A 24,434-nucleotide genomic window follows, 5' to 3' on the forward strand; every position below is an offset into this window, starting at 1 on the left:
AGTTTTACTCTAGTCCCTTTATGTAGATGAAAATTTAGAATGTAAGGATTACTAGAAGGAAATAGGAGGTAAATTACCTCATAGAATATGTCCTTATCAGTACTTATTTTATCAGATAAAACACTAAATTAATTAACTTTAAAAATTATAACCACACCATTATGCTTAAGTAAAATAGTCAATACATTTTTACATGCTACATTACATATATATAAGGAAAAATGACTTGTTTTCAATCCTTGCACCTCCAGTAAAAAAAAAAAAATGTTATAATTAATGGAAATTTGAAAAATAATTTTCGTAGTAAAACTAGAAATTTAACTTTATAGATATAAAAATAATTTCTTAATACTCAAAATAGCCATTTTAAATAAATAAGACACTGCTAAATTTTTAAAATTACTTTTCAAAAACAAAGACAATATATTTGCAAGGAATTCATAGCTGGAAACATTGTTCATTAAAAAAATAAAAACATGGTTACCCCAAGAACTCTTAAAATTGCCAGTACTTTCAGAGGCCTCCAACAATCCATGACAGAGAAACTTTTAGGCTATAGCCTTTTACAGTTACCTACATTAAAAAGTTTTGATATAAACATTATTTTGGATTTCTCTAATATAATGGTAACAGGTCACAACCAAGACATCTGATTTGAATGTGATGGACTATAAGCAAATGTTGCATGAATAAAAAACACATGTCTAAATAAGGAAATGTGTCAGAGCAGAAAATATGGTGGATAGTCCTGAATATTTAGAACTTCATGACAATAAATACATTATATACTAAATGTGTTAAGATGCAGCTAAAATAAACTTAGTTGGAAATTTTGGAATATGTCATAAATAAATATAATTTAAAGAAATAAGATTGAAAATTAATGAGCTAAATATCCTATCTAATAAAAGAGAAACATGGTAATTGGCGTATGACTGTTACCCTTCCCAGTGGCTAATCAGGGAGTTATGCAAATTAACTGCCAGCCAAGATGGCGGCCAGCTGCCAGGCAGCTTAAACTGAACATGAGGCTTGCTTGCTTCAGTAACGGAGGAAACCAACGTTCCCCACCTGCCTAGCAGGCTTCTGAGCCTGCAGTTTGAAACATTTTAACAAATATAGAAGCTAAAAATAACCCCAGAAACCTTCTTTCAGCGAGCCGGGATCTCAGAGCTGGAGTTGATAAATTGTTTCGATTATAGAACCGAAACAAACCAGATACCTACTTTCAGCAGTGGAGGCCTAAGATCTGGAGCCTCAGAGCTAAAGCTGGCCCAGAATTAAAAAGAAAAAAAGAAAAAAAGGAGCAGTGGGGACCTCCAGTCCCCCGCCAGCCTGAAAACAGCCCTCAGACCCTCACCCAGGCTGGTCAGGAACCCCAATGGGAACCCCACCCTGAAGGGTGTGTGACCAGCTGCAAACAGCCATCATCCCCTCACCCAGGCTGGCCAGGCACCCCAGTGGGGACACCCACCCTGATTCAGGACACCCTTCAGGGCAAACCAGCTGGCCCCCACCCATGCACCAGGCCTCTATCCTATATAGTAAATGGGTAATATGCCTCCCAGCACCAGGATCAGCGGAGCCGAAAGGCCTCCCGGCAACGGGATCAGCATGACAGGGGGCAGCACCCAAACCCCCTGATCTCCCTGCGGCTCTGTGTGTGACAGGGGCGGGGCCCCAGCTCCCCTATCGGCCCTACACTCTGAGTGACAGGGTGGAGCTCCTCAACCCCCGATGGGCCCTGCTCTGTGCGTGACAGGGTAAGGAGACCCAACCCCCTGATTTGCCCTTTTCTGTGCGTGATGGAGTGGCGCCGCAACCTCCCCATCGACCCTGCCTTGAGTGTGACAGGGGGCGGTGCCCCAATCCCCCAATTGGCCCTACCCTGAGTGTGACTGGGTGTTGCATCGCAACCTCCAGATCCGCCCTGCTCTGTGCATGACAGGGGGCGGCGCCCCAACTCCCTAATCAGCCCTGCTCTGAGCCAGACCAGGGACTGCACCTAGGGATTGGGCCTGCCCTCTGCCACCCGGGAGCAGGCCTAAGCCAGCAGGGCATTATCTCCAGAGGGATCCCAGACTGGGAGAGGGCACAGGCTGGGCTGAGGGACACCCCCCTCCTCCCCGAGTGCACAAAGTTTTGTGCACCGGGCCTCTAGTTTGGTTATAAAAGTAAGAAAGGAGGAACTAATTTAACCCAAAGCAAATGGAGAGAAATATGTAAAGGACAAGGCAACAAACTTATGAATTTATAGGGAAATTGTAGAGAAGGGGAACAAATTCAAAAGCTTATTCTTTTGACAAGGCTAATAAAATCTATTCACTGCCTGAAAAAGTTTAAAAGACAAGGCAGAAAAATTAGTGATGGGTGTAAAGGGGGACAATTAAAATAGAGTTGAAAGTGTAAAATAATAAGAACAAATAACTTTATATTAACACATTTGAAGACTTAGATAAAATGGACATTTTTAGAAAAAAATATGACAACACTTATTCAATAGGAAATGAAAAATTAGTTTCTTACAACTTTTTTCACCATTGTATTCAGTGTGGTGATGAGGACTATATTATTTCCCAGGAGAATAGCTAAAATGATGAGGGGACTTTAAATCATATCATAACGGTCATGAGCTGTCTTCAAATATTTGAAGAGATAACATGAAAAAGAAGAGTTAAATATTTGTATTCTGCTCCACAAAGTAGGAACTGAGACCAAAATATGAAAATCATAGATGAACACATAGTCTCTATGTTAAATTAAAACTTCTATTAATTGGATCTGTCAGAACATGGAATGGGTTATTGCTGGTGATTATGCCTCTTTGTATTTGGAGGATACACAAAAAAACTGGGTGGTCACCTCGTGAGAATGTGGCAGAGGGGACAAAAGCATTATATGAAAGACTGGACAAGATGCACTTTTAGGTTTAATTTTAGGGACTTAAAAACTGTGTCTACTTTCCAGGTTCATGGAACATGCTGAGGAAACGGTGCTCATTTGTGATTTGTCCTAGGCAAAAGTAAAATAAACATCTACACATTCTGAAATTAACTTTTTTTTAATGTTTGGGATGAATGTACTAAATTTCTGTAGTCATTACTGTCTGTGTTAGGAGTATTAAAATCCCAAAGAATTCCTTTAGTTGTAACCAACCAACTCACCTGTTACTATAGTAGTGAGAGGGATTTGCCTTGCAAAGGGAATCCAAGTTTTAGTAGTGGATGGTGTGGTGCAAGAACAAGGAAACCATTCTCTAGCTGCTGCAAATATTGGTGCCTTATGATTCTTATCGGATTCCCTCCCCTGGAATTACATTCAACCAAAGACAGCTACTTCCCCAAGTCCCACCCTCTCCCAGAATACAGTCCAAGTTCAATGATAGGTTGATAAGGAGCATTAAGATTCCCTTCCTTGAGGCTATACAACTCTGAAAGCCCACTGCAGTATCAGAGCTTCTGCAAAGGATTTTTTTCCTAAGAACTTGACTTAAAATACAAGGTGATTCCTTAGGTCTTCAGCGTCCCTTTTTATGCAATGTAGACTAGGCCGACCTATGAGACCACATGAGGACTCCTATGTGATACCTGTGTTGCTACAGGCATTCAGCAGTGTTAAGGAGTCATTCTTTTTCCTGACTTGTTCTATATTTTAACTTGGGACTTAACTTTAGGGAAGTAGTAATGAGAAAAGGAGGTTGTAGAAGTAATAATGAGAATAGGAGGGTATAATGAAAGTGGAGGAGAGGAATGGGAAGGTGAAATAGAATGCTGAGTGTGCTACTTCTTCCAGCTATAATTATAATTGCACTTTTACAAAACTAATTCACACCTTTCTGAATTATCCTGATCTCCATTTCTTTTCACCCTTCTCCCAATCCCCTTCTTTGCAACTTTTTTTAAAATTTTTTAAAAATTAAATATTTTATGTATTGGGGTGACATTGGTTAATAAAAGTATATAGGTTTCAAGTGCACAATTCTATAATATATAATCTGTAATTAAATTATGTGTTCACTACCCAAATCAAGTCTCTTTATGGCACCATTTATTCCCCTGATACCCTCCTCTACCTTCCTCGACCCCGCTTCCCCTTTGGTAACCACCATACTGTTGTCGGTGTCTACGAGGTCTTTTGGGGATTTTTTGCTTAGTCTATTCACCTTTTTCAACCAGCCCCCGAAAACCCCTCCCCTCTGACAGCTTTCAGTCTGTTTTCTGTCTCTATGAGTCTATTCTATTTTGTGATTTCATATAAGTGAAATCATGTGGTATTTGTCTTTCTCTGACTGGTTTATTTCACTTAGCATAATACTGTCCAGGTCCATCCATGCTATCTCAAAAGGCATCTTTTATGGTTGAGTAATATTCCATTGTGTAAATGTACCACAGCTTTTTTTATCTACTCATCTACTGGTGGGCATGTGGGCTGCTATTCATCTCTTCAACCTTCCTAAAAATAGAGATAGTAGACAGCACTTGAATGGTGTGTAATGGGGAAAACACGGTTTATAATCAGAGGTTTTAAATATATATTACAGCTCTGCCACTTACTTCAAATAAATTTAATATCAAATATATACTTTTAAATAAACTATAGATAGAATTTCAGTCACTTTATCAGATAATGTATTTGAGAAATTTTAGTAGAAATAAATGGAACGGAAGCTATCAACTCTAACCGCTTGGTCAATAGTATGCTCTTTAGTGGTTCTCAACCTCTGGCCCTTTAAATACAGGTCCTCATGTTGTGACCCAACCATAAAATTATTTTCGTTGCTACTTCATAACTGTAATGTTGCTACTGTTATGAATTGTAATGTAAATATCTGATATTCAGGATGGTCTTAGGCAACCCCTGTGAAAGGTTTGTTCGACCGCCAAAGGGGTCGTGACCCACAGGTTGAGAACTGCTGCTCTAGATAATAGGGAGAGCTTATTGCTTGAGGTAGTTCCCCTTGGTTTTATTTTTATGACTCTTCTATTCATGCCAACATAAATCCTTTTAGTTATTAAATACCAAGACTATGGAGAAAACCACTGATCATTTTCCCTTCTCCTTCTTATTTTTTCCTACTCCCTAGAAATCTGACTTTCCCACTTTATTTGGGTTAGTTTAAACATTCCCTTTCTATAGTTTCACTTTTTACAAAAAAATGATGACCATTTCAGCAAATGAATCCCAAATACTCATGTTATCTCTATTAGTCAATGTAAGCCCTTGAGCAGATATCTTTTGAAAAAAATTATATGAATGTTTATTTTGATGTGAATCAATTACTACCTATTGCCTTAAATTCTCAATGCTGTTGTTTTGTTGCCATCTTATGACAAATATGAATTATATTTACTATCCTCTCTAATTCAATTTAGCTGATCCTGATCTTCAGAGGGGTTGCTGAAAATTAGCTTTTAAAACTGCTTATGCACATTTCTTTTCTAACATGGCCTAGTCATTCTGGCCTATTCAGCATAGATCAACCCCACCACTGTCACTTGGGTTTGTGATCTCCTCACATTTAATTAATTGTAATTAAGAAAAGAAATTCAGTTTTGTTTGACTTATTTTTAATATAACCATGTGGTCTGGCTGCATTCGCTCAGTTGATCGAGCATTGTTATGTGCACAGAAAGGTTCCTGGTTCAATACCCAGTCAGGGCACATGCCCATGTTGTGTGTTCGATCCTCGGATAAAGCATATACGAAAGGCAACCCATCAATGTTTTCTCTCTCTCTCTCTCTCTCTCTCTCTCTCGCTCTCTCTCTCTCTCTCTTTCTCTCAGCTGAAGATTCAAAAAACAAAACACACACACACACACACACACACACAGCCATGTCATTGTTCATTCACTTGTCTATTACAATGTGGTCCCATTTACAAATGAGGTCTGGATGCTCTAGATTCAAAGATTAATTTTAGAAACACTGTCACCTGGTGGTGTATTAGAGTTATTGCACTTGGCTTCTCTCTTTTTTTTAATGTCCATGTCTACAGAAGAAATGAATCAACCTCTGAAAAACTAAACAGCACATCTTAATTTACCAAATGTAGTTCAGAATGAGAACTGGGCAAACCTTTTCCATCATGCTGTAACTCTTTACTATTCTAAGAGCAAAGACCATTTCTCATTCTAAGAAGTCCAAGGAGTGTTCGGTGATCCTTTGTGTCTCCCCTCCCAGGTCTTTCATCACCTGTATTTATAACTTGTAGGAAAATAGAAACAGACTCATAGAGACAGAGAAAGCCCACTCTTCCCTTCTAGGAAGTGTCTGCTGCACTCTTATATAACCCAAGTGTGGGTAGGGCAATAATCATCGGTCTGGTTGAATGAATACTTGTGTCATTTGTTTTACATCTGCTCCAATCCTTTGCCAAAGCTGAATGATCCAGCAAAATATGAAAAGGATTGATATATTAGGTGTGTGAAAGAAATGGGTGTGCTTTTTTTAATAGTTTGCTCTGTGTCACTAATGTGGGTCTTGCCACCTTGTAGCCTCACAAGTCAATATTCAAATTCAATGACAAACTTTTTCAAAAACATAACTCAATAAGCTTTAGTGCTGCTTAAGACAAGGACCTTGCCTGTGTAAGGCAATCAAGCACTGATATTGACTCTCTAGGACATTTTTAAGGCTATTTATATCACAATAAAGGCGCTTTATTAACCTCATCAATCAGGAGTGCAAATTCCACCCTGGAATCAGCTCTGCCTGATCCTGTGGAAGAGGGAAGGGTGAGAAATTATGGGCTGCATTATCTTCAATCTTATTTGAAACTCTCTAATTAAAACAATGGACGAGCACTGTTTATTGCTTATAAAATAAATGAAGGAGGCACCGCTAACGTAATAATGAAAGTTTAAGCTCCTGGTTGTTTTTCCCCTACTTGACAGAGAGTTGGTGGTCAGCCAGCCGAACACTTCCTGGTTTCCACAGTTAGAGACACAATGCATCTGTCATTTGACCAAGATGAATGTACTGACTATGCAGTAGGGCTGCACTCAGCTTGTACCATAGGCCTAGACTAGTGGTTCCTATCATCTGTGATTTGGCAAGCCATACTGCCTGTCACTGGGTCAGGGAAATGCTATCCCATAGTAGCAAGCAGTTCAGGCTCAGGAGTCAGACAAGATTGGGTTCAATTTTCATCTGACATACTGGTGCTGAATTTTTCTCTACTGAGAAATAAGGGATGTTGTGAATTAACATAGGTAATGCCCTGTGCATAGTAAACATTCAGTAAATGCTCTCTGTTAACAATATTAGTTTTGACAGGTTCTCCCTTCTAGTTGGGTATCTAGCACTCATAGGAAAATATACAGTTGCAGCTGGTGTGGTTCAGTGGTTGAGCATCGACCCATAAACCAGGAGGTCACGCTTCCATTTCTGGTCAGGGCACATGGCTGGGTTGAAGGTTTGATCCACAATAGGGGGCATGTAGGAGGCAGCAGATCAATGGTTCTCTCTCATCATTGACGTTTCTCTCTCCCTTTCTCTGAAAATTGATAAAAACATATTTTTACAAAAAATAAAAGTGTTTTTTAAAGTATGGTGGATGGTAATGTTTGTGGGATTAAGACCAACAATTTTAGTGTCAGACAGAGTTAGATTTGAACCCAGGTTTTGCTACTTATGAGCTGTGAGTTCTTGTGTAGTAAATGCATTGTCTCTGAATTGTCATTCCCTAAGCTGTAAAGGCTTATGAACACAATAATGCCAAACCCTCAAAGTCATTGGGAAGACCAATGGAAAATGCATATTGGTAATATATGTTGAATGGTTTCTACATGTCTATAGTGCCTCACACACCATAAATATTCCATCAATAACATTTTTATGTGATTAAGGAGAGCCTGGGAAATTTTTAGAAAGAACTATCTATGTGCATACTGAGAGAATTATTAATGTCATACATTTTATACATTTACTTACCAAATACTTACTGATTGCTTTTTATAGCTAGACAGTGGGATTACAGAGGAGAACAAACTGGGAAAATCTCTGTTCATGGATTTCATAATCTAGATAGGGGAAGTTGGACTCATACCTTATAAAGTAGCTAACACACAGGGTGATGTGAAAAAGAATGATTTGGGTTAAAGTAGATTATTGGTCAGCACAGATCCTTCTGAAATGATACAATTTAAACTAGGAAAGAATGCAAATATGGGAAGGGAAGATGGACACATTTTAAGTAGCACTAAAGCTTATTGAGTTATGTTTTTGAAAAAGTTTGTCATTGAATTTGAATATTGATTTGTGAGACCATAAGGTGGCAAGACCCACCATTTGTGACACGGAACAAACTATTAAAAAAAGAGAACTGCAAGCTCAAGAGCTCTGAGGCAGGAATAAGTTGATCAGAAAGGCGAGCTGTCTGGAGTACGATGAGCAGGGGGTGGATTATCAGAGTATGAGGTCAAGAGTTAGAGACAAGATCGTGTAAAGGCTTTGTAGATGATGGAGTTTGGTATGGTAAGTGTTCTAAAAAGGCACCAGACAATATTTAGAGCTGGTGAGAATGGTCTGCTTTCCCTTTTTAAAGGTAATCTGCCTGCTGGGAAGACAGATGGTGGTAGCTTATCCTAGCATTACAGAAATGTGAAGTAGGGAAGAGGCAGTGGAGATGAAAGGAAGGAAAATATATATGGAGTATATTTGGGGAGTAGGATTGCTGATGAGTTTCAAAAAGGAGAATTTTTTTAAAAAAGGAATCAAGGGTGGCTTGAAAAGAGTTTATTCTAGAAAAATGTGTGTCATTTTTTTAAATCCCATCTTTTAATCAGTTTGGAGCAAATCTACCCCAGTATTTTATTCAAGGGAGAGTTCTAGATTATTCAAGTCATATTTTGGCTCATTCTAAAGTGTGATGCTTCCTACCTAACTTTTCCAAAAACCTGAAAGAGACTAAGGAAATTTTAATAGAAAAAAAAAAAAAGACTTAAGAATGCCCTAATTGGAAAAGAGAGCTCACCTTGGATACCATGTGTTGAATTTTATTGTGTGCTAGACTCTGTACGCTGGACTTATTTAAATTATATAATTTAGTTTATTCAACAATAAACTAAATAGTCTTAAGTGAACTATAAACTGCATTACGATAGAATTTTGAGTATTTGAATCAAAGTATATTATTAGCCCCTAGAAAAATGCCAAGCCAGATGCTAAATAACTGCGTTAAATTAGGTAGGTATGACTATTCTCGATTTAAATGTGGAAACTGAGACCCAATGAGTTTAAGCCAGATGCTGAAATTCTCATAGGTTGTGCAACTGAGCCCGAATTTGAATTCATTAAGCGTTTGACTGCAGTTCACTGAACAAGAAGGCAAGCGCTAATCTTCAAACGCTCCATTCTGAGGATTCCTGTTATGAAAATGTCTGGGCCTCATTCAAATCCAGAAAAGTCTGGCTATGTCAAGACACTTTGGTCTAGTGATCTGAGGAATGATTATAATCAGGATCTCATTCTCTTTGTCAAGCTCTGCTCTCTACTCTACTTATACCAACATGGAGGTGGTGGAGGAGGTACTGAGAAGAAACAGAAGTAGATTGATAGAAGGAGGAGCAGGTTCTCTTAGGTAAACATTATGGGATAATTCAAGACACTGTACTAGATGAGATATATATCCTAAAGTCAAAATGAACTACAAAATAATTCACTGAATTATTCCAAGTCATTAGTTATTAATTGATTGAAATGTTTTTGTTATTATTTCAGTTAAAGGGAAATAAAAGTACTAAGCTATTGTAAGAGATAAGGGGAAGAGCTAAGTGGAGAAGGGAGAAATGAAGAAAAGGGGACATGGGTAGAAAAACAAAATGAGAGAATAATGCCTGAGGATATTTTTTCTTTTAAAATTTTGGGGACTTTTCTGTCATTAGTTCATGAGAAACACATGTACTAGAAAATTATGCTCTTCATTTTTATCCGAGTCCTTACAGCCCCTCCCTATTTTACAAAGGAAATGCAAACAACTGTGTGCCATTACAAGTAATCCATCAGGTGTGAAGAGCAAATTGGAGGCAGCCTGACATTTCACATTCTCTTCAACCCCATTCTTATTGCCAAGTGGTGCTGGTTGAGGCTTATCTCAACTGCTGAGTGTTCTGTGGGGAACGATATGTGCTACCAGGTTAAAGAGGTTTGTCTTTCAAGGACCTAAGGGACATTAATTCCAAGGCATTTGTACTGTTTTCTTCATTGGATTGCTCTATCAGTAACTTGCTGTTTAGCTGCAAAGGATTAGAACAGTGGTTCTTGATGGAGGAGCAACTGTTGTTCAAGGGGATCCTTGGACTTGAAAATTTGAGAGCTATTGGTTTAGGGCTGTTTTTGTCTACCTGTTCCGCACTGATATTTATAGGCTAGGTTTATCATTCAAGACTCTTTTGATTTAAAAAAACAAATACCTGACTTAAACTCGCTAAGCGTTGAGGGAATTTATTGATTCACATAAGTAAGGAACGCAGTGGGAGCTAGCTGCAAGTGTCAGTTGAGAAACCTCTCTGTGCCTTGCTTTATTGCTTCCTTGTTTACCTTATTCCTGGACAGGCTGTCTTTTCAGGGTAGAAGGATGGCCATTGCAACTCCAGACCTTGTATCCTCTGGGTTTTAAATCCCTTGGAATGAGCAAGCCTCTCTCTCCCAAAAGCCAATCAAAATCCCAAACCACTTTATTCCATTTTACTGGCTGTGATTGGGTCATAGCTCTGTCTCTTGACCAATAATAGAAACATTGCTTGTCTCATCCCTGGGCACTATCTCAGCAGTCATCAAGTGGGTATCAATCAAATTTACAAAGACAGAGAAATGAAAGTAGGTGTCCCTCAAAGGATCCTTAGTAAAATGAATGAAGCCTGAGTGGTTAAAGAGCAATATGTGTTCATTTAGAGCAAGAATGAGTGAAAGAAGTAGAAAGATTTGGTGAGGAAAGATAAGAATGATGGAGAAGAGGAAAGAAGGGGGAAAGAAGGTATCTACACAGATATGATCTTCACTTAGATATATGTTTAGAATTCCTAAATAGATAAGAATTTTTTCTTTATATGGAAGAACCTGTGACTTTATATAAAAAAAACTATACTTTCTATATTTTCTTTAAAAACTTATAGTAACAAAATGCTTAAAAAGTGGGACAGTGAGAATAAGAATAAATTATTTTTTTTAGTTTCATCATCATTAAAAGATGCTCCTATTCAAATTATATTTCCAACATGGTCAATGACATATAGAAAAATAAAATACAAGAATCTCTTGTCCCAACTCTGAGGCCTTATCTTTAAAATGGCACCATTTGTAGTCCATGTGTTAGTATTGAATAATCATTTTTTTTCCAGTCAGGCATCAGATGACTGAGCTATATTTTAAAGAGCAAAGCAGCTCATGTAAGAATTTTTGCTACCTATATTTATACCTACATAGTTGAGATTAGTCAACTCTAGCTTTCTAACCTTATGCTGATAACCTTGGTTTTTATATATAAAATCACCTACCAGATCATAGGAATGTTGATCAGCCAAATTACCTGCCAGGGAATTCTCTGGAATACAAACCAACAGTTATGTAAGTAAGGGATACGGGTAATAAGTGAGCAAGAACAGTGGCAGATATATGAAGTAAAATGAAAGAGAAAGCCAGCTAGACAGGGCAGCCATGAGAGGGGCTAAAAAGCTTGTGTGTTTTGTTGTTGTTGTTGTTGTTGTTGTTTGTTTGTTTTTGGCACAATTACTCAAAATGTTTTTCTCTTTATAATATTGTCCTTGAAACTACTGGGAGTGTTCCCTGGGAGCTTTGCCACAAGCTGTTGTGTATGCTTGGGAAAGTTTGTCATCTTTATGTTTGGACTCTGAGATAAAAGAATATTTGGGCTGCTATTTTTGGAGTTGGTGTCCAGAATACAGTGGATATTGAAAGTGAGATTGGAAACCCAATTGCTTTATTTTATTTTTTTATTTTTTTGAAACCCAATTGCTTTAATCGCCCTCCAGATAAACACACAGACTACAGAGTCTGGTGCATCTCTGAGGTTTTACTTTCCACTGGGCTGACCTCCAGAAAGATACAGCACATCACAGCAGGGCTAGATGTGTCCCCCCAAGGCTTTGCAGGCAGAACAAGTAGAATTTCCATGGAAACCTTGCATATGCTCATGTGTGCACATCCCCACCTGGCATCCATCCTCCCTGTGACCAAGCCAAATGAGGCAATTTGTGCTATGGCCACCGGAAACGGGGCTTGCTTCATTAACCCCACACCATGCTAGCAGGATTATAAGGAAAGGATGTTGGTTTCCTTTAGGGAATGTGATTTTTTTTTGTTGGGCCCTTGCCAAAGGTCACACTGACAATATTTTGAGACAAGCTGGGCCATATCCTCCACATAACTTTTATGTGTTTTGTGGCCAGAGTTCCTTTTGGTAAATAAAATCTAATATAGCAAAGACCTACTTACCTTGGGAGAGGAGGATGCTATTTACCCAATGTAGGACATTGGCAGTGTGTTATCAGAGGGTATCTTCTGAACAAATGTTTAGCCAGAACCTCTCCTATTTGTCTTTTTCAGCCTGAGCATATTCTGTGGAGCGCAATGCAGTTCCACTCTTATGTTCATGATTTACCCAGAGCTTTGGCACAAGCTGTTGTGTATGCAAAAGGAAGTTCATCATTTCTAATTATACTGTGTACCTAGTCTATTATTTGACACTCCTCTGTGGTGGCAGATCAATTTTATCAACATTCTCTATTGCCAAATATCAAGGTCCTGTGGATTCTCATTTTGTTAAGTTTTTTTAAGGGATATCATGGAGGCAATATAAATATAGTGACATAGTATTACACATTCTCACTTTACCATGTCCATCTATGAACCTACCACAACCAATCTATTTGTGATTTTATACTTTTCAGTAGCCTGAATATTTGTTTTTGACAAATACCCAGGAATGTTGTCACATTGCTGAAAGGATTTTAGTTAGCTCAGGTGACATATGAAAGGCATTGCACAAAAATTTTAGTGACATGTTGTTTTAATGTTCTTTTTCTCTGCAGGAAAGTGAGAATTAAAAATTGTCCTTTTTTCTGCATTGTATTCTTATTCTAATTCTTAATCTTAGTTGAAGAATCACATTGTCTGGATGCTTTCTCTAAGATTTCTAACTAAACAGTGCAGGGGTATCTCTTCCAATTATTGTGATGGACCAACCTCCCATGTAGTAACAATGGTCACTTAAGTGATATTGATCCTTGACATACTGAAATAGTTTTCCAATGTGCAGTCCGAATAGGTGGCAGCACAGCTGTGTCCACTATATCACATCACATAGACCATGATGCAATTATGAAAGCAAAGAATGTGGAATTCAAGGGTCCATAACATGAACAAATCCAGTTAACCTTTCACCCATGGACTTGGTGGGAATGTGTGTGCCCACCAAAGCATTGAGGGAAGAAACTGTTCTACCTGTTTCCAAGAACATCATTTCGTGGAAAAATGTTTGGCTTTTGGAGTCAGAAACTCGGGTACTTACTTAGTCCAAGTTTTCTGACTATCTTTGTTGTTTTCTTAGGAGAAATAAGTGAAGAGATTTTATAAAAAGGGTCTGATTGATCATAGTTGTTCAGTATATGATTATCCTTATACTTTGCTGTGATCTGGTTAGGGCAACAATTATATCTTCATCCCTGGAATCCCCCAAACTTAGGACATTGCTTGAAACAGAAAACATTTTATAAATGTTTATTAAGTAAATGCATTAATGCATGAATGCAAAAAATGTGAAATGCACACCTGGCCAGTGTGGCTCAAGTGGTGAGCATCAACTATGAACCAGGAGGTCACAGTTCAATTCCCAGTCAGGGCACAGGCCCAGGTTGCTGGCTCAATCCCCAGAGTGGGGCATGCAGGAGGCAGCCAATGAATAATTCTCTCTCATCATTGATGTTTCTATCTCTCTCTTCCTCTCCTTTCCTCTCTGAAATAAACAATACATAGATAAAATTGTGAATTACAGACAATCACTCCATAGATTCAAATTAAAAAAATTACAGCAAGCCAATAGAAGTATTCCAAGGGCTTGGACCATTTTGTTTGATTATGAGAATAAAGATAGGACTAAGTTTTGAGGAACTTATTGAACAATTGACAGCGATGCTTTGAAAGCTTCTGTTAGAGATGCTAAACAGTGTGATGTATGAAGTTGATCTTTAAAAATTGTTGTTTTAAAGGAAATGTATGTTGCTTAAAATTAATATTCCTAATGAATAGAAAGCAGAAATACAGAACTGTCTCATTTTTAGTATATCTCCATGATAAAATCAAGGGGTTTCACTGCTATTTGCCTCATGAGCCAATGTCTGTAACAAGAAACATCCACAAACACTGAAAATAAAACATTTGCCTACTCTACTTTTAGCCTTTCTTGCGACACCAATTCCCACATCAAGAGAAGGTATATTAAAAGGAACTTTCTCAACTTTTATTTTTAAGTGTGAGTATTTTTGTACTTGTGGATTTACATATCTTCTGAAAATGACTTAAGACTTGCAAATGTACTCTGCTGGTATTAATCTGAACATGTGTTTCTCTTCTTTTTCTGCCTTTTCTTCTGCCCGTTACCCCCTTTTCTTTCATTTCACTCAAAGTGCTTGTGCTGCAATTAAAAAAAGAACATAGTTGCATACTACTATTCTACATGACTAAGATGGAATCTAGGGATGCAAAAGGAATGGGAAGGATATATCTGCACCTTTGTCCAAGATACATATGTGCCACTTGGATATGATTACCGATATCAACAGAAAATTGTTTAAACTGACCAGCCACTATATAATTTAACATATAAACCAAACTCACTTGGTATCCTAATTAATTAAACTTTTATATGGCAAATTAAATAATAAAAGCCTATGTATTTTGCATTTTATTACTGGACAGTTCCTAGCAAATCCTGGAGATACCTACTAAATTTGAGTTATTCTCTGTAAATAAATCACATTAACTGAATCCAGACATCTGAGAAACTTATAAAATGATTAAGATCTAAACCAGCAGTTCTCATTCTAGCTAGATTTCTATTTCACAGAATGCTTTAAATTTCCCCAGAACAAGAAAGAGGTAGGATTCTAGACAAACCTCAAGTGTAAGTAGTAGAATTTATTGGCACACTTTCCCCATCTCCCCAGCTAGATTCTTAACCCCTTAAGAAATAGATAAAAATTCTATTTTTATCTTCAAACACCCAGCCTAGTGCTCTCACTCTGGGCTTTGATGTTTAACAAACACAAATGAAGGGCATATCCATGGTATTATAGTCTATTATTTATTAGATCTTGAATACACCCTGAAATTTGGCAGAGGGATTGGTATCCTTTGGACATGTCTCATTGATATTGCTCTTGAGAGGGACTTGTCCTCTGGATTTCTGCCTCTATATACCCGCAACTTCACCACTTACACTGAGGCAGCTAGGGTGAGTCATAACTCATACCAATTCAACTGACATTCAACTTGAGTTTACACATTGTCAGACAAAATGCAGTCAGATGTCCAGGTATGTTAGCTGCATTTTTGAGCTTCCCTGTTTTTGTCATGATTTTTCTTTTCACGTGGACAAAAGCTTAGAAGTTTTGAGTTGATATAGTCAAAGTCCAAAGTCATAGTTATCTCAATTTCCCAATTTTCTCACCCCCCAAAAAACAAAAACTTCTTCTTTTTATCCTTGGGGTCTGTAGAAGAATCCTGCCTGCAATTGGATATGAAATGCTGTCGCATGGAGGAAAGACTCAGAGTCCAGATACTATTATCCACATTTTCCCCACAGCTATATATTTTGAAGTGTTTGAAGGAATATTATTTACCACTAGAGGACCAGTGCACAAAATTTGAGCACTGGTAGGGTCCCTAGCAGCTGCCTGCCAGGTACTTCCTCCCTTCCCCCTGTGGGCTCCACCCCCTGTTTGAACTCCTGGACAAATCCCGATTGAGGGGACAATTTGCATACTATGCTTTTATTATATAGTATGAAAGAGCAATGAGCCCAGGCATAATCACAGCTCCTAATCCCTAACCTTTAGTGTCTTTTCTCTTTTCGTTACTAATTTTCAATAATTGGCAGTTGTCATTCTTGCCAGAAGAAATACCAGCAAAATTTTTTTTTGTTTTAATTTTTCTTCATTATTTTTTGAACTGTGCTAGTTTATAAAGCACATTATGAGTAGTGGTTTTAAGGAGAGTTCAGAAAAATCTCCTAGGAGCTATTGTACAAAATGCTATTCCATTTCATTGTTTTTCCAACTGAAATAGAGCAGCAAATAAATGCAGTCAATCTGTGGGGAACCAATTCCTTTTGAGGGCAGGACAATCGAGTTGAGGAAAGTTAAAGAAGAAGGTTGTGGAGGGTGTTGGAAAAGCAGATAAGAGGGTCAAGGCAGGGAAGGAGGATGAATGAAGGAGAGAATGCCACTATATACCACCAGGAAAGAAGAATATGAAGAAAGGAACATACACACCAAGGAAAGCTAAAGGAACAGAGGAAAAAAATAGGAGGCAAAAATCAAAAACAACACTGTGATGAATCATTAACAACTTTGAAATGGAGAGAAGTAGAAAAAGGAAAAGTGAACAGAATATTCCAAAAGGTGGTATCTCCTGGTTATTGTTGGAGGGAAATAGACACAGAAACAGATGAAGTCTTCTTTTATTCTCTTAAGAATGTCATTGTATGATATTTCAGAGCTGGCTTTAGATATGGAAATGAGTTTGTCATTGTCTTGCTTCCTATAAAAGAGACCATTCTCTGCTTTCAAGTGGGAAAGACATAGCAGAGTAGATTGGACACTATACACAATGGGCGCACTCCAGGCTAAGCAAGAGGTCCCTGGAAAATAAATGACTTTGAAGTGCTTTAGGGACCATTTTCTTTTTCTAAAGTCTCCCTTTAGAACCCCAAATCTCTGGATCCTTCCATACCCTGCTATCTAATTTGTTCCCCACCCCTCAGATTAACAAATGCCAGTCTGTTTTATTTTTTGTTTGTTTTTTTTGGTGTGCAATATTTGGAGTAGAGTTTTCAAATGAAAACAATAACCCATTTCATATGTACAATGAATATTTTTGTAAAACTTTCAACTATTTATGACTCAAATTGAATTACCTTCCTTCAGTATGTGTGTGACCATCTCCATGCCTACAGCAATGTGAAAGTGCTATAAACAAGTTCACTTCTTTAAATGGCTCCTTAACTCCACAGTCTGCAATTTTAAAGTTGAATGGAGGGAATTTACTCTCTTCTTTTTTTCCTCACAGTTAAACATTTTCATTTTATGTTTTTAAATCTCTCTTGGCCAAAAACTTGTTCACAACTATAATTATAAATATGGTTGGTGGTGAATCAGTCCCTAAAATGTTTTCAAAGTTATTTACATTTTAATTGCCTTAAAATGCTTAAATGCTAAGGATATATATATTTAGATTTAGTTTTTCCCAAATGATTTAATTCAAGTAAACTTTTCAAGATTTGAGACAAAGACCTCATCCTGAATGACTTCACAAGGACTTAATTGATTTAAGACAAGAACATTTGGTATAACTTTGTAGAAACTCAGAAGGCCTCAGGGCCCACAGATAAGTTTTTATGAGTGAGACATAATGATGTCTTTGGTTTTCTAGGGTATGGGAGTGGTAGGTCTTCTATTCAAACTGCAAAGTTGCAGTAGATAAAGATTTACAATTGTCCTGGACCTGTCTCCATTCCAGTGACTCAGTTACTTCTCATCTTTGCACACCAATGGTCAATGCTGAGTGTTCCCATTGTTCTTTCTTAATGAGTTCTTCTTTCACCAAACACATGAAAATAATTTCACATTTATTTTTGCTTTTATGCCTAGCATTTTAGTGATATAAGGTGATAAGGGAGTGTTTGCTCAAAACTTGTATTCTTATCTTTCCTGAGTACATAGGTCTTTTTCTCCAAATCACAATTTGGTGGTAAGGAAGGTGTGTGGCCCCTTGTTCCAGAGTTACAGTACTACAATTTCTTGGTGAACAGAGCTTTTCTCTAAATATAACTTACATTATCTGGAACTCAATTTCTTAGGTAGGGCACCTCAAAATTTATGGAATTTTCATATAGCATCATACCCCAAAGATGGGTTGGATAAGCCTGACTAATGTCTGTTATGCTAGCAGATACTGATTTTTTTCTTTAGTTTAATATTCTGGGTACATATTCATTTAAGATAAAAACATCATTGAAGAGAGCACTTTTGATTCACAATAGTTATAATGAAAGAGGCAAAGGAAAGGATGTAGCAAATAAAGCAGAATGGCTTTTGTTCTTAGTGTCATGATAAATCAATAATTGTTATTAATTTTCAACTTTCTTCCACATCAAAATATTTCCCATGTGGTATAGCTTTGCCTATTGTTAGAATGTCATCAAAGTTGAAAAACCTAGACTCTCTTTGCTATTTCTTCCCACACAAGTTGCCAGAAATAGAAATTTTTTGTTTGTTTTTAATTTCTTTATTGATTAAGTTATTACATAAGTGTCCTCATCCCCACAGTACCCTCATGCCCTCACCCCCCTGTTGTCTGTGCCCATTGGTTAGGCCTATATGCTTGCATATAGGTCCTTTGGTTGATCTCTCCCCCTTACCCCCACTCTCCCCTACCTTCCTTCTGAGGTTTGACAGTTTGATTGATGCTTCTCAGTCTATGGAGAGAAATAGAAGTTATGCATAGAATATATGCAGAGGATAAACATGAACTCTGAGGAAAAACTGCTTTGGTTGTGGCTTATCACTGGAGGTGCCAGGGGCCATTTTCCTAAAGCTCCTATTAAACACAAACACCAGTATCCAAATGAGAAGAGAGCTCACACTACCTTTCGTTATATCTATTTATACATGGGCAGAAGAGACCTCATCAAACACTGCTAATTTACTGTTCTTTTCCTGTTGGTTTTACCGTGAGAATTGCTTGGGGAAAATATATATATATAAATTTTAGAAAGCTGTTTTGATTTCTCCATTTTGGAAAGTAATTCAGGAAAGGTTAATCTTTCCTCTGGGTCTCTATAGTTTATATTATCACTTAGGCATCTTTTATCAAAATAGAGTTATTTGTTCAGAAGTCTCAAACCCACTAGATGTAACCTAATGGACAGGGGCATCTCCTCCATGCCTCCAATGGTTACCATAGTTCAGTGACTATCCAGTTACATGTGATACTAGAAGTGAATGTGGGACTGGTGAAGGGAAAGAATCTATGAACTTTCTTCAATTAAATTTTGAGGTTGAGGTTTACAGTGGTTAAGTGACAGGTTTTAAGAATGTGTTGAATTGTAGATGTATAATTCATTCATTTGTCATTTGTTCACTCATTTGTTTAGTGCATAGTTACAGAGCACCCACACAACTTTCTAAATCATGGAAATATACAAAGAAGAAAAAAAAAAAAGAAAAGTAAAAACCTACGTAAAAATTAACAACAAAAGATAATAAATATTGAAGTGTGATAAGTATTACATAGTATTTATCATATAGAGATATAAAGAGTGCACCTGGATGTCTACCTCAGACCAGGGGGTCAGGAAAGACCTCTCTGAAAAGGAAACATTTAGAATAAATTCTAAAAAAAATAAATAAATAAGAGCCAGCTGCATAAAAATCAGAAGAGCATTCTTGAGAAAATAAATGAAAACTGCCTATTTACCCACCACTATGGATTTGATCATAATTAACATTTTTATATATATATATTCTGCGTTTGTGTGTGAGTTTCTTTTTCTGCATATGTGTGTATGTATAAATGGGCTTTACTATAGAGTATGTTTGCTTTATTCATTCAGCAGTATATTGTGAATATTTTACCAGCCCACTACATTTATTTCTATAATTTACATTTTAATGACAGTGTGGAATTCAACTAAATTCAACTAATATTATTTAATCAGCTTCTCCTATTATTTCCACACTTATCTTTTCTCCAATGTTTGGATACCTTGATTTTTATTTTTGTACAGTGAGGTCTCTGAGACGGGAGTATCAATAATGAAATAATGCCTGAGTTTTGACTGGCTGTGCCATTTATGAGGATGCCATATTTCAGTTGTTAATTTGGGCAAATAGTTTATCCTATCAGTTTTGTCATCTCTAAAATGGGCTTAGTAATAATACTCACATTACAGTGTTGCTGGTAGGTTTCATTGAGATAATACTTATAATGTATACAGAGGAAGTGTTGACACCACCTGAGGATCTCACTACATGTGAGCAACCATTTTTGGTTCTACAGAATTTTCTGAAGAAGGAAATATATGTGCCAACCAAACATTGTCTGTTATTATTCTAACTGTGGGAGCAGTTTGTGATTTATTTTTAAAATTTTGTAAGAAAGTTTAGATAAAGTCAAAATTGTGTCAAGATACCTCCTCAGGACTGACTCAACAATAGACAAGTTTCCATGACCTATGAAATCTATGGCTGTGTTTGTTGGGAAGGTTAGAAAAGTTGCAAACTTATTGCTAGGCTCAATATTTGTAGATAGATAAAGTACTTATATTTTACTCGCTGAGGTCTCAATGCTAAGCAAGAATACATTTCAGCTTTTAGGTTAAGGTCTTACTGTGGGCAACTATTACTAGGTGATAAGGTCTGCCAAAAGGCCAGGTAATGAGAAAAGGACACACAAATGAAATGTGATTGGGAGTAAAATAATTGAAGCTGTTGTGACCTTCATGACTTTAGGTCATCACATTGCCCCTGGCCTGAGTGTTCTTAACCTAAGGTCCCCATAATAGGCTTCATGGTGTGTGACATCCATCTGAAATTGTTGATATTCTGTAATAAGAAGGTCACTTGATGAGCATAGAATTAATGTAAAGAGAGTTAGCAGGAATAACTGAATGAAGAGAACCTGATGATTACATCAAATTGTATTTATTTGTTTGTTTATTCATTTGTTTGTTTTTCACTCAGGGCTTGAGAAAAACTTAAAATGGTCTGTGATATTCTTAAAACCCAGAGTCCAAACCAAAACTTTGCATGAATCGATATTTGGAGTTTTTCTAAGTAGAAGTTAAATAGACTTAATTGTGTGTGAGTGTGTGTGTGTTTATTTTCATTCTACCAGGAACTTTATTTCAACAGATAGCCATAAGATTGTTATCTATGAAGAAATGGTTGGGACTAATATTATACAATACCTTATATCTTATACCAAACTGATTTAAGATGACTTAACTATGCATGCAAGTAATATTTATTAAAAGAGGCAAAGAAATGAAGGCAAAGGGAAAATGACAAAAAAAGATGAATACAGCAAATGTTGAGGTTAGTACACAAAATATGCACAAACATTATATGCACACATGACAGGGTTATCATAAATATGGCTCTGGCAGTTAGCTCCAAATGGAGATAGATAGATAGATAGATAGATAGATAGATAGATAGATAGATAATTAATAGATAAATAGATAGACAGACAGAGATAGATGTAGCTGGCACTCTCATGTTACATTCTACATTTTTACTCAACTGGTAGGTTGACTTGAGCTCCTAGTTCTTCCTTTCCCCAGCACAACTCAACTTGTTGCTATCTAAATTATGATTTTGACAAAAATAGTTATGCAAATAGTACCTCTACAATAGAAATAAGATGTAAAATCACATTTTAAAATTTTGTCTAAAATATTTTTTATTGATTTTTAGATAGGAAGGGAGACAGGGAGAGAGAAAACTCAGTGTGAGAGTGTAACACCCATCAGCTGCCACCTGCATAACCCCCAATGGTGATTGAGCCCACAACCCTGGGAATTGAACCAGAAACCCCTCAGTCCACAGGATGATGTGAAATGGCATTTTTAATGCCAGAATATGTAGTGGTATATATCCATCAGTAAGCATTCTGGCTATTCAAGTGTGTGGTCCTTCAACCAGCAGAGACTCAGACTTGCTGAATCAGAATCTGCATTCTAAAAGTTCCCCAGCATACTTGTATACACATTGAAGTTTGAAAAGCAAGATCTTATGATCAAAAATTCCATTTTAAATATTGACAATAACAAATTTCATAAGTGATGAGGAGTGGGATTTTAGTGTAATGTAAAACAAAAATTAACTTGGATTTAGATTTATATTTTAGTCCTGACTCTACTTCCTATTTTCATTTATTCGAGAATCAATTAGTATTTACCTCCTCCTCTTCATCAGGCATGTGTGTAGGTGATGGGGACACAAAGATAAGACAGACCTCTGTAAATCTGAGTGAATCTGCGAAAAGATGGTAGATTGAGCACATCCAATTTTGTTCTCCCCCAAACTCTACTAAACCTGCTCTACAGGGATTTTTCCCCCTCTAAAGTCAAATGTACTAGGGAAGAAGGGGAGAACAAGACAGGAGAGCACAGCCAAAGCAATTATGCAAGCTGGAAAGCAGTTGGATGGGTGAAACTGTTTAAGCAAACATGAAAATGCTGACACCTAAGCCAATAACGAGGAGGGCTGAGAACCGAACCAATTCTTCCCACTATATCCCCAAAGCATCCAGGAATTGGCAGCATCATATACCACTGGAAATAGGGTGAAGATCAAGGTGGAGATGGAGGGGCAAGTAAAATAAGCAAAATTATTTGAATGATATTTAAAAATGAGTTAAATTCCTAGATCTCTTTCTTTGTTCATGTCCCTGGCTGACTCTCCTTCACTAAACTAAGCAAAATAATTTAGATTCATTCTCTGGAGAAAATAAAACAGGATCTCTGGACTGGGAAAAACCAGATACAGTTGAAGGTTGGGTACATGATATTTTTGTATTAAATATGAAACCCAGTCCTAATTCTCCACTGAGACTCCAGAATAATGGCAGCCAGATTTTACCTTCTGTGCAGAATATTGTAACTAACTCAAAAGGAAAGATCTAAAAAAAAGTCATCACGTAAAAAATCTGAATCCATAATGATATAAATAAATGATTAAGTAAAAAAATGTGGGAAGAAACAAATCTTCTATTCAGAAGTATTCTAAATAATCTAGGTAGATATTGTTCCTTCCAGGAGGTGGAGAGGGAGCATAATTATTTACTCCTTGAGTGTGGGCTGCTCATAGTGTTTTCCTTCCAAAGAGGACAATATGCAAAGGAAGAAATAAAAAATAAAAAAAGAATACAGTGGAGAAACCTGCCAAACTCTGCCCGAGCCAGGTGATCAAGGTCAATGTGGTTAAGTCAAGATCAAGAGTGACAAGTCATGTTGACAGCATGTAGTCTTCCTAACCTGAGGTGATAAAAATGGCACTATACCCCTGTGGTGTCCTCCCCAAAATGCATAAACTCCATCTAATTATGAGAAGAATACCAGACAAATTCTTATAGAGGGACCTTCAACAAAATGTCTCAATACCGTCAAAATAATCAAAAGCAAAATCCAGGCAGAGAAATGTCACAGCCAAGAGGAGCCTGAAGAGACATGTCAATCAATGTGGTATCCTGGATGTGAACCCGGAGGAGAAGAAAGACAGGCAAAAACTACGGGAATGTGATCCTGGAAGAGAATATGAACATTAGGCAAAAACTAAAGCAGTTTAATTTAGTTAATAACAATGTATCAATATTAGACCATTAATTATGACAAATGTACCATACTAATGTAATATTTTAATAATAAGGGGGAGTTGGTGTGGATTTTATGAGTTTATACCGACTTTGCAATGGTTCTATACATTTAAAATCGTTCTAAAAATAAAAAAGTTTATACCGACTTTGCAATAGTTCTATACATTTAAAATCGTTCTAAAAATAAAACTTATTTTTAAAATAATAACACCCCTGTGACTATTTTGTAACTACTAATTTGGACTTCTTAATCGCTTCACCTTTTTTCACCCAGTCTCCCAACCCCCTCTCCTCTGGCAACCATGAAACTAATACAAAATAATTTTGAATGTAAATTATAATTGAAAAATTAAATAATAAATAGTGGGGAAGTGATAGGCTGTGTTGCTTCTCTAAGAAAACTTATAGTAAAGCTTCCAGTCAAGGAATCCCACCCAGACCATCAGAATATCTCATCACCATTTTTAAACTCATTATACCAGTTGCATTTATTTAACTTACCAGTATTTTAGACATCACCTTTCCGGTGATGTACTGTTTTGATTATATATTGCTAAATAAAAAAAAAACACAAAAAAAATTACCCAAATCTTAGTGGCTTAAAATAACAACCACTTTGTTATATGTCAACCTCCAGGAATTTGAACAGGGATTGAGGAGGGGATTCTTTTTTTCTATGCGGTGTTGACTGGGGTTGCTTTATGCAATTCTGCCCAAAATTGGATTGCAGAGTCCAGGTGGGTTTCACTCACTTTCTGGCACCTTTAAAGGATGACTGGAAGGCTGGACTTGGTTAGATATCTAGGCCAGATACCTGCCTG

At 37.0% G+C, this 24,434-nt stretch overlaps 1 protein-coding gene across 2 annotated transcripts in view; it reads left to right on the plus strand.

The window, feature by feature from the left end:
* Positions 1 to 24,434, plus strand: part of LSAMP (limbic system-associated membrane protein) — a 640,116-nt gene that overhangs the window by 279,470 nt on the left and 336,212 nt on the right. The window lies entirely within an intron of this gene.

Source organism: Myotis davidii, unplaced genomic scaffold (assembly GCF_000327345.1).
Source record: "Myotis davidii unplaced genomic scaffold, ASM32734v1 scaffold201, whole genome shotgun sequence".
NCBI lineage: Eukaryota > Metazoa > Chordata > Mammalia > Chiroptera > Vespertilionidae > Myotis > Myotis davidii.